This window comes from Dreissena polymorpha, chromosome 11 (genome assembly GCF_020536995.1).
Source record: "Dreissena polymorpha isolate Duluth1 chromosome 11, UMN_Dpol_1.0, whole genome shotgun sequence".
Lineage (NCBI taxonomy): Eukaryota > Metazoa > Mollusca > Bivalvia > Myida > Dreissenidae > Dreissena > Dreissena polymorpha.
In genome coordinates this window covers 70787263-70799424 of record NC_068365.1, presented here as the reverse complement: position 1 = coordinate 70799424, position 12162 = coordinate 70787263, and the positions used below count along the sequence as shown (strand labels likewise).

Here is a 12162-nt window from a genome sequence, read left to right as displayed (position 1 = left end):
CACGTCAAATCATGCTTTTAAACATCGATGCATAAATACTGAGTGCGATGATTAAAACATATAAACATATACACACATACATTACACATTATACATGTCAACAAGTACATATTATACAGGTGCATTGATGTTTCAGGATAGATTACAAAAGCATAATTACCGAATAATAGCTTATAGAATAAAACTTATCAGACAAGATTTGAACAATCACATAATACAATCAAAGACAAAACATAATGACAAACACATGGCAAACATGAAACAATGTAGATAAATATCATAGATAATTTATTACATATCAAATCATAACTGTATACATCGAGATGTAACATAAACGAAAAACAACAACCCGATTATAATTCATAAGCGATAATAATTATATACAAATGCACCATACGACATATCCATCTAATATATAACAAAAATCCACGTTTATAGTCATGCGACGTGAACATTAATTTGTTACAAATGAGCTTTTATAACGGTTGTTATATTAACGTTATCTTAACGTCATTAAATTCCATTCAATACTGTTCGAGGCATTATCCAAATAAGAAGCTGGACGATAGGATTAATATATGTATTCATTTTGGAGCAAAATAGTCCAAAATATAACACAGGCCTACGTTCATTAAAAATCACTTATTTTTCAAACGCTTTAGATAATTTTATGTGTCAATATATGATAGTTTTTTTAGGGCTATTTGTAAAAAAATAAATAAAAATCTATAGCTGTATACAGTTTATATATAAGATAAACATTCATTTTGGGAAAATAATAATTTATAAACAATAAAGATATATGCATTTATTTATACATCAATTTAACAAGACTTTATTTAAAAACAAAGTACATTCAATGGGCATATTATGCGAAATAAAGTATGTGCTTATCGGAAGATATATACCATAAAATATATAGAATCCATTTATTAATCATACAAATACCGGCTTTACTGGTGCAACTTTGGTATTGGTGTTGTGTAGCCTAACAGCGGGGCTCTAACTTGGCGTTCATATCCGCGGATATGAATTGAGAGTTACTGAAATTAAAAATGCCAATAAAAAACGCTTTTAAATTAGTTCGATCGTAACATAACACATAAGCGACGTGTATTTTTGTCCCAGAATGATTTTCATACAAAAAATAAAGGAAACTCCATTTAATAAGCCGTTATTTGTTCATATCCGTACTTTCCATTCATATCCGCGGATATGAGTCATATACGTATTTTAGTCATACCCATGGGAAAACAATATTTAGCGCTGCGCTATTTTATTTGGATTGAGAAATAGAGCGTGATCGGTATTTATATATTTAAACGATTAAATAAAGATTTTTTTCAACATGCAAACAAGTTGTTCTACTTTACTGAAACAAATTAGATTAAAAACAAACAATAAATATATCAATTTCAAATATACAACATATATATACATTAACCATATCAGAGCGACTCTGGTCCCTGGCCGTCTTTACCTTATATGGTAATCATAACCATATATGTCACAACACAAACATCTATAAATAAACGTTATGAATGAGTGTAATATGACCAAATATGAAGAAAGCGTAATCAAATAACGTGCGAGGGGTACCGAATGGAGAAACAAGAAAAAACATCGTTGGAATAATCTCCCCTTTTGATTGCACACGAGCTTTCAAACGGTTGAGATTCGGTATTGTATACGTTTGTGACATTGTTTTGAGATCAAGAAGTCATTTCGGCGCTTATATATTTCAGTCTTGTTTTTGAACTTGCAATAGCTATCTTTTAATTGTGATTTGGTGTATTTCGACATTTCCGCCATATTGAAATCCCGTTCTGACTCAATGCAAATACCAGTGTTAGTGAAACTAAGATTTCTACTGCAAAAAAGTGTAATTAAATCATTTAAATTGAATGGACAGCTAGAAAGATGTTTATTTAATCATGTAAGTATTGTTTCGTTATGTATATTGACCGTATCGATTATATATCGATGAACACAAACTGGCTTTTCCGGGTTTTGTTAATCTGTTTGGGCGCGGCCATCTTGAAAGTCATGTTATAGGTGCTATTTTTATATTGCTGTAACGTGGCACCTATTTGACCAATCGTGAAGCTTTTGGGCCGTTTGCAAAGAAGAAAGCGCCCACTTGACTTCTGAATAATCAAAACACGTTTTTTGTACAGAAAAATAGCGCGATTTGGGTATGACTAAAATACGTATATGACTCATATCCGCGGATATGAATGGAAAGTACGGATATGAACAAATAACGTCTTATTAGATGGATTTTCCCCAAAAAAAATGGATGAAAATCATTCTGCGACAAAAATACACGTCGCTTATGTGTTATGTTACGATCGAAATAATTTAAAAGCGTTTTTATTGGCATTTTTAATTTCATTAACTCTCAATTCATATTCGCGGATATGAACGCCAAGTCAGAGCACCGCTGTTAGGCTACACAACACCAATACCAAAATTGCACCAGTAAAGCCGGTATTTGTATGATAAATATATAAATTCTATATATTTTATGGTATTTATCTTCCGATAAGCACATACTTTATTTCGCATAATATGTCTATTGAATGTACTTTGTTTTAAATAAAGTCTTGTTAAATTGATGTATAAGCGTAAATCTATGCATATATCTTTATTGTTTATAAATTATTATTTTCCCAAAAAGAATGTTTATCTTATATATAAACTGTATAAAGCTAAGTACGTGGTGCAGGTTACGAAACTTTTTAATGAATCGAAAATACCAACTTTATAATTGTTATGTTTTTATGGTACAAACAAAATGAATTGGACAATCAAATATATACCAGTATCTAGACGTGACAATGTATACTTGCTCATTGCTTTTATGTTTGGCCCATTTACTTACACGTGCAGGCATGGCGAAATTAGAAAAAATCTGCCGGTCATCCGGACAGGCATTTCAGAAAATGTGCCGGTCCGGAGAAAATTTAGCCGGACCGTAAAGCAACAACAACTTAACTAGAAAATTCAAAAATGGCAGCGATCACATCTTGATCTCTTTATTCAACCGGCCGTTAAATTGATTTTAATCGCTTAGAGGTTACACTGGCAGCTAATTGGTGTTAATCGGTTGTGTAATGTCAATCATGTTGTGAAAAATTCGCGTGTCAGTTTTTATTACATGTATTCCCTATTAGAACGGTTCGGTGCGATAATTTCAATAACGTATGTGCAAGCCTAATAATTATCAAATTTAAGTTATTCGAAACGATTTAAACATTCTTACTTTAATATGATTGCAGTTTGGAGCGGCTGTTAAAATATACTGCGCACAGTACAAAACACGTTACCTGACATTTAATGATTAAGGCATTTCATTTTTCAGAACGTTTACTAGTAATTAATTAAATAAAAAAGACGATTTATTTACATGCTAACGCAGTGTAATTGTTAACAGAGATTCATTTTCATTTTTGACCAGTATCAGAAAGTCCCCGGGAAGCACGTTTTTTTACATGGCACTGCATATGATGCAATAAAAACATTTCTTTGTACATGTATCGTATTGCATTCAATCTAAATTTAAATTCGCTCGTCCAATGAAAGCTCTGCCCCATAATGCACTGTACTCTTTACACTTATGAAAAATGGCGTATGCATATGGTTGTGTTGATCACGATACCATATTTTATTGTCCTTATCCTACTCGAAAAATATGTAAAAGCTATCAAGATCTTTTTTGTTAGAACGCAGTTGGCGATTTTGCAAACGAGTTTAAAGTAGGTGTTGTGTAACAAGTTGGATTTGCTAATTGTACGTAACAAACCTACAGCAAACATCAAAACAACGAGCGATTTCATTTTCATGATGTAGTAAGCGATTAGCTCTTCGAATTTTCAACTTGAAAAAAAAAGATTTGTTTGCAATCATTTCACATTTTGCCGGTCACCAGGACCGACATTCTTGTTAAACCTGCCGGACCAAATTGAAATCTGCCGGTCAGGACCGGCGGACCGGCAATTTCGCCAAGCCTGCACGTGGCGTTACAATAATTTGCCATGGAATTAAAACCACATAATTTGCTATTGTATAATGTCAAAGTAATAAAGCGTGGTCACAGAAAACCTCAAATTATTATCTTTATTTTATATTTACAGACCGATGCTAAAATATACATTCATTGCGATTAAAATAATCTATTACTTTTGTGAAACAGACATTGCCAGCCCTTATGCAATATAAATAAACCTGTTCAGGCTACCCTGGTAATGTTCGCTGCGAACCTGCCAATTATTGATATATGGGCATTAAGAGCCGCAAGACGGTCATAAAATGCGGGAGAAATCTCGGGTTAACTCACATAAATCTGTATGAAATTTCAATTTCCGTGATTGTTGAATGAATGTTTAAATGTTATTTTAAACAATGCATTGGTAATTAACGAAAATTCCATGAAAATGCCGATTCAGTACGGAGAAGTAGTTTTCAATGTTCGTAGACATACGCACTCACATATTTCTCTATGTTAAAAATATAAATATACAAACACACGGGTATTATAGAATAAAAAAACACAATTTTATTGTCCATTTAACAGTACATGCATATCGTGATATATAAATTGAAAAACAAAATAAGTGTGAAAGAAAAGCATGCACTATGTTGTGAAGGAATATGTGTGAAATAAATTTACAAACATATAGGCAATAATTTTTTTAATTTCCATTTGAATGCGTGAAAAGGAAACACTTTTAAACTGTCGTCATAGCAAACAGGGATATCTTTGTTTAGAAAATATAGTGTTTTCTTTTTAATTATTAATGAATACTTTTTTTGTTTTTTTAGACATAGCATATCGATGCTTTAACTTTAATAAAACTAAAAGCGTGAGTATTCCTTAACGTATGCAACTTTGAACTTGCTGACTACCGTAGATTACAATTCTTATAAGGAATATGGCTTAAATATCTCCATATCAAAGCATCTAAACGGGGAATGGAATTGATCATACGAAAATTACTAAACAGTTTTGATTAAACATTTTTTTAATTGTGTTGAATGTACATTCTCAAACAATGACTACACATGTTTGTTTCACGTGTAATTATTCATAAATTAAGATTTAGGTAAAATATGTAAATTAAAAACATCTATATTATTTTTCTCATAACAAATTCAAAATACATCATACAACGCAGGTAGTAATTTTGTTAATACAATTATTCGAGTTATTAATAAAATTGTGTTTTTGTATCATGAAACATAGACACAAGAGTGTTTTCGTCCAAGGACTTTGAGACAAAATGAAAATTGGCGATACATTAAAGTTCATATTGAGATATTGTCATAAAATGTTAATAATTCATGTAAGAGTTATAAATCAATATGAATTCCAAAAGCAAGGAATTGTTCAAACCAGAACTTTAAATAAGATAAAAAACTAATTATTTTGATAAGAAAAACGTGTAAAATATGAAGCATACAAATTATTAATATTAAATTGTAAGAAATTAACAGATGTAGGTTTGCTGTAGAGGGTAACTTAAGGTGAAGAATATCCTTGAACGATATGTGAATATTACATGTTTTACGATTTTAGTTTGAATGAATTCCATTAACGGAATAAAACATTATATAACAATAGCTTAATATTTCGTTATTTAGCTTAACCATTTCACTGAAATACATTTACGCAAATAATGACGCAGAACAAAGAAGCGAAATTGAACGACATTAGGCAAAACAATATTTGAACAGGTAGGCATATATGCATATCTTCGAACGTCTTATCGAAAAAAAATTAATAAAATTCACAAAACTAACAAGAAAACAACGATTATTTGATCAATATAAACAACACTTTCTAATTTAGATAAACGTGTCGCTAATTTTCATCACACATTTTAACTGCAATTCCTTATTGTCGCATAGGCAAGACATAAACAGAATAGTATCCCTTTAGAAAATAGATGTGCATGCAGTATTAAGTCACAGTGCTGTACAACGTGAGTGCCTTTAAAAAAAAATTGTTAACTATCTGGAGTAATTGAAACAAGAGCGCTTGTATAAACGGTATATGCCGTGTATTCGATATAAATTTGACAGGTAAATGTAACTTAAAACTGAAAACAATAATCATAATTGTTCATAATTGTTCTATTACTGCTGCTGCTGCTGTAACTGCAACTGCTGCTGCTACTGCTGCTGCTGTTGCTACTGCTACTGCTTCTGCTACTGCTGCTACTACTACTACTACTACTACTACTACTACTACTACTACTACTACTACTACTACTACTACTACTACTTCTACTACTACTACTACTATTACTACTACTACTACTACTACTACTACTACTACTACTACTACTACTACTACTACTACTACTGCTGCTACTACTACTACTTCTACTACTACTATTAATACAACTACTATTACTACTACTACTACTACTACTACTATTACTACTACTACTACTACTACTACTACTTCTACCATCGCCATCACTGCTACCACTAGCTCTACTACTACTACTACTTCTTGGACCGTATGCTGTTAACACACGTGAACAAGCTATGGTCTGAACGTACATAAGCGTAAGAATGTTGTCCGTTTTTCAAAAAATTACACATTTTGCAGAAGGTGAGTGAGAAAAAACGCGTTATTTTAACTGTAATGCCCTAACGAGTATGTTTAAAACAGCACATATCATACAACACACTGAAGATGAAAGTACTTCCAGCCATTAAATGCAAGACTATTTTACTAAGTAGATATTAAAACAACATCAATATTTTTCGTTGTATTCTATATTCAGAAAAATTACACGACTATCAGCAGTAATATTATTAATGCAAATGCTAAAATAAAACACCGTGGATTTTAACGGTACACGAGTGCATGTCTTTATTGAAAAACAACGTCGGTGCAATATATAGTATGTTTTGTTGAGTCTGATTTTACTGACAGGACGTTCATTGTAACTGATTTGTTCCAAGCACTAATCGTTTCACAGGTGTGTGCGACTTTTCTGCCCTTTTTCTTTTAACTTGGTTTGGTTTTTTGCCTGATGAGGGTGCTCTGTAGAATATGCGCAGACCATTAGTGGATTGAACCACACCCCTATCACGCCCCTTATCAGACTAGAATGTCTGCCATAGTCACTCCAAAAGGACCATAAGTCCGGTTCTTACGTATTGTGTGATATTCGGAAGACGCCCATTTTTAGGCGAAACGTGGTTTTTAGTGCCCCTAGTAGTGTTGACACATCTATGATCTTGGCTTGGTTTAATACCTCAATCAGAAATATCTTTTTTCACTTTATCACATTTGTAGCTTTGCAATTTGTTCCTCAACAAATTGTGCTTTGATTATGTCGCTGGTGACAAACATCCGTAGTCAGATCAAATGTTAAATATAAAAATTATAAACGTTATTAGCACAATAACTTTCAAAAGTAAATGTTGTCTCTCAATCCACAGTAATCCACAGTTAAAGTATGAAGCAAATGAGAAATTTCGTCGACTTGTTCTTTCTTGTTTCGGCGAAGTTCATGTACAAAATGCTATCTATATTATCATTTATTTCTGGAGGTTTTTAATATATCAATAATGTCATTTTCTCGATAATAAAAAATACACACACAATATATTGGAATATAATAAATTTGCATTATTTTATTGAATAGGAATTTAATAAAATTTGATTAAATTATTGATAATTTGCTCAAATAGATATTTGACGCAGCTGCTGAATACGGTATGCGTTATTATATGGTGACTTTGATATGTTTACGATAAACTACAATATACCGGTAGGTGCAAATACATATTTATTTAATTTTTCTTATGTGTTGTCAACTGTAATAACTTTATTGTAAAAGTATAATTATGTTTGTAAATGCCGCTACATGCGTTCAATCCATCTGAAAAAAGAGTAAAATTACCCTTTGTAAATTTACTTTGGCAAAACGGGAACTTATCGTAGTAAAATAGATGCACTAAAACAGAATGTGAACAATATGCGCATCATCGTTATTCATCGGCAAAGCGACAGATCTCTCTTGTTCTGATCCGATTTGTAGCTATCATACAATCGAAATTATTTACTCGTGTTTAGGTTTCTACGTTTCATGACTCCAAACCAAAATGTAATGCCTGATACACACGCTTAGTAGAACAGTATTTCGTAGGTGTGAACATGTTACGTTATTAACAGTTCAAGCATTATCAATAATGATATTTTCAGAAGACGCGAATCTTCAGAAACGCGAAAAACAAGTACTACGTAAAATGGGTGTCTTCTGCGACATTGCGGAGATGGTATACTTATTAAACATTAATGTGTTAACGGAAATGGAAATTTTATATGTCTTACCTCGATACTACCATTTTTTTAAGGTAAATACGGCAGAACGTATTTCGGAAAAAAATGTGGTATTCGAAAATCACGCTTTAAAGAGGCGAATAACTCAAAAGAGTGGTGAAACGGCTCAGCTCATTATCTGAAAGTGTTGCGTCAATATCCTCCGGGAAACTGAATGCCGAACTGACGAACGGACAGCGCGACTGCTATATGCCACGCTACCGGGGGCATAAACACTAAAGTAACGATGGTTCGTAAGGTAGGAGGGTAGGTGTAAACGACAAATGGTTTTATAATTACCAAGAAGTAAAAGTCTTGACATTTTTCAACGACTTAGGGGTTGTGCTTACCAGCGGTGGATCATTCGCTCTAGCTACGAACACATGCGAAAAAAAGGATAACGATCCTGATATGCACTATTATTTTATTAAGAATAACAAAATACAAAAAAATATAATGTTCAATCTGTTTGAATTTTATGTACTATCAGTCATAAATTACTGTTCGGAAGTTTTGGGTTATGATCAATGTGATACTATAGAAAGGGCACACTGTTTTGTAAATGGGCTTTTAATGATAAATCCTTTTCAAATACGTTTGCATTGTATAGCGAATTGGAAAGATTTTTATTGTATATTGAAAGATACTTCAGAAAGATTAAAGGGGCCTTTTCACAGATTTTGGCATATTTTGAAGTTTTTCATTAAATGATTTATATTGATAAATGTAAACATTGGATCTTAAAAGCTCCAGTAAAAAATCAAGAATAACATTTAAAAAAGGAAAAAAAAGTAGCCGGTACCAGGGCTCGAACCAGTGACCGCCGGAGTCCTGGAATTAGTCTGAAGTAAAAACGCACAAGCCCTCTCGGCTATTCCGCCGAATATACACAGGTAGAGTATTTTATACCTTATATAAGCAATCTTCGTAGTTTAGTTAATTTAAACGACAACAACAGAACTCTCCAAATTATTCAATCGTTTCGCGTTGCAACGCTTTATAATTTTTAGGTTTTCAAATCGTCAAAAGATACTTATAATGGCTATATTGGACTATGGTAAATGTTCAGTAATAGTGTTTCCTCACAAATATCATAACTTAAACGAAAATTTGCGAATCTGAAACAATCTTTTTCAATTTTGTCAATTTACCAAACCGCGAAAAGATCCCTTTAAAGGGGACTTTTCACAGATTTTGACACGTATTAAAGTTTGTCAATAAATGCTTTATATTGATAAATTTAAACATTGGACCTAAAATCTCAAGTAAAAAATACAATTTAAAAAATGTAACCCTCAACTGGATTCGAACCACTGACCTCTGGCGTCCTGAAGTAAAAGTTCTCCGATTCGACCACACGGACATCCATGCTGATGTTATCGGGAGGTGTATTTTTACTTTATATATGCACTCCTCGTAGTTTCACAAAATATAACGAAAACAACAGAACTTTCTACATAACTTTATTTCCAGGATTTCAAATCGTCAATAGATGCATATCATGGATATTTTGGAGCATGGTAAATGTTCAGTATTACTGTGTCCTCACAAATATCATACCTGAAACAAAAATTTGCGACTCTGAAACAATAGTTTTTAAGTTGTCAATTTACCAAAACGTGAGAATGCCCCTTTAAATACTTTTTAAAGATTCACTCGGTTAAACGAGAAAATGTTTATTAAATACCATTTTAAATGTACAGTTAAGTATCATAAATGTTAACAATTCTCGTACAAACTGGGCCTCACAGGTGCGCTTTATACTTCAATCCTCTGGTTTACACAAAATATGGTAATATCCGAACGCAGTTAAAATAGAATCATTCATCCTAAAGCTAAGAACCCGCGATTTCTATATTAGTACTTAGCGGAAAAGACTAGAATATTGAATATCTCTTTATGTATAAAGATTTTTTTTAAACAGCATATATAAGCAAGTTGGATAATCAGAAATGCTGAAAATATTGGCCAATTAACGTTTTCCCACGGCACATATTAAATATTGAAATTATATATATATATATATATATATATATCCATATTCGTAAAGATTATTATAACATATTTCTATACCCAATCGAGTATGTTAAAATATGTACGTTTAATGCAAAGCGAAAATAAAACAAAAAAGAATTGGCAATATTAAGCCTGCCAACACAGAGACGCGCTAATGTATTCAGTTTAAAGTTATCAATTCGGCCACTTTTATAGTACCCAAATTGTTCACATACCTAATTGTTATTTAATTTGTATAGTATACCTCACTTTAATTCGCAATGTTGATTCCCATAGGCCATCGTTACATAGAAATACTGTTAGACCCAGCGGGAAAAAAATCGGGAAAATCTCCAAGTTGACAAATTTACTTTCACCGTATCACACATGTAATATTTTTATAATGTATGTGCTTTTGGTTGTTATTGTTGTTGTTTAATTTTTCAAACGATGAAGGTATTGTATACTTGTAGATTAAGTAATTTTGTCGCATTTGTTGTCTTAATCGTACGATATTACTAATTTCCTACGAGTATATACATTCAGATATCAAACATATTTATATATTCAGTATATTATATAACATTTGTATGTATACAAAACATTGTGTAAACTAACACACACACAAATCAATCGTAACACTTCGTCCATCTTTGGATTCTCCGTAAAGAGTAGGCCGGTTGGGTCCAGAGTGCAAACAATTGTGGAGTAATATTGTTGGTGGTGTGAAGCCTTCGTCATGGTCTCGGATATGAATTTAGTGTTGGAAACATGATAATGTCTATTACATTGCTCTATTTTGAGGCAATGTTAACAGATTTATCACAAATTGTGAATGTTTTATTCAACAGTGATTTTTTCATAAAAAAACTGCAAAAAACGCATACATATTGCCTATATTCGTTCATATCCGCACTTTTCGTTCATATCCGCGGATATGAGTCATATACGTATTTTAGACGGACCGGCGCGATTTCAGCCTCCGAAAATTGGTAAATTTTTAAAAGGTCCACAATATGGTTTAAACTTAATACGAAAGCCTGCGAAAGCGGTGGTTGTCTCAACAGTCCCTAAACTACATATAAATGGTTTTAAACAACAGATAGGTCGAGGGGCAAGCCCGGGCAGGCCTTTGAAATGAGGTCCGGTCGAACCGGCAGTCATAGATTGTTTGTCCCGTCATATGTTTTCGCGATGTTGTAAAAGAGGCCAAATCATTCGGCAACTGCAGGCAACTTGTAATATCTAGTGATTGATATAGTTGTGTATGTGTATAATCACAAATCTTCTTTAAACTAAGTCCTGTTACGCCTGTAGATAGATGATTAATGAAGATTATATCCATTTTTGCTGATATCACAAATTGTATTTGTAAATTGCATCGGTCGTTTTTTTTCGTTGCAGATTTGGATTATCAATATCATATCATCCATATGGCATGAATTACAGTCAGAGCAGAAATAGCCTAGAGCTGATTGACACTGAACAGGATATATTTGACAGTCAGCAGGATATATTTGACAGTCAGCAGGATATATTTGACAGTCAGTAGTGACGTCGGACATTTTTAAAAAATTTACAGGAGTATAGGGTGTCATATATCAAACTAAAGCTATTGAAAAATGCAGCAATTTGGTGCTTATTTTATCAATATATCTTTATTAGTAATGGAGAAAATCGATTTTAAAAATCTGACAAATTCAAAATTTTCTGCAAATTTCTGCCAACTCATGTACATACTCTAGATAATCTCAGTCTTCTGTTAAAAGTTTGTTTTTAAGACCTCAATTTGTTTCAGTGGAATAATTCCAACAAGGTTCTAC

The 12162-nt window shown here is 32.4% G+C and overlaps 1 protein-coding gene across 2 annotated transcripts in view; it reads right to left on the bottom strand.

The window, feature by feature from the left end:
• Positions 1–12162, bottom strand: part of LOC127850475 (uncharacterized) — a 41203-nt gene that overhangs the window by 26383 nt on the left and 2658 nt on the right. The gene's annotated exons all lie outside the window — the stretch shown is intronic.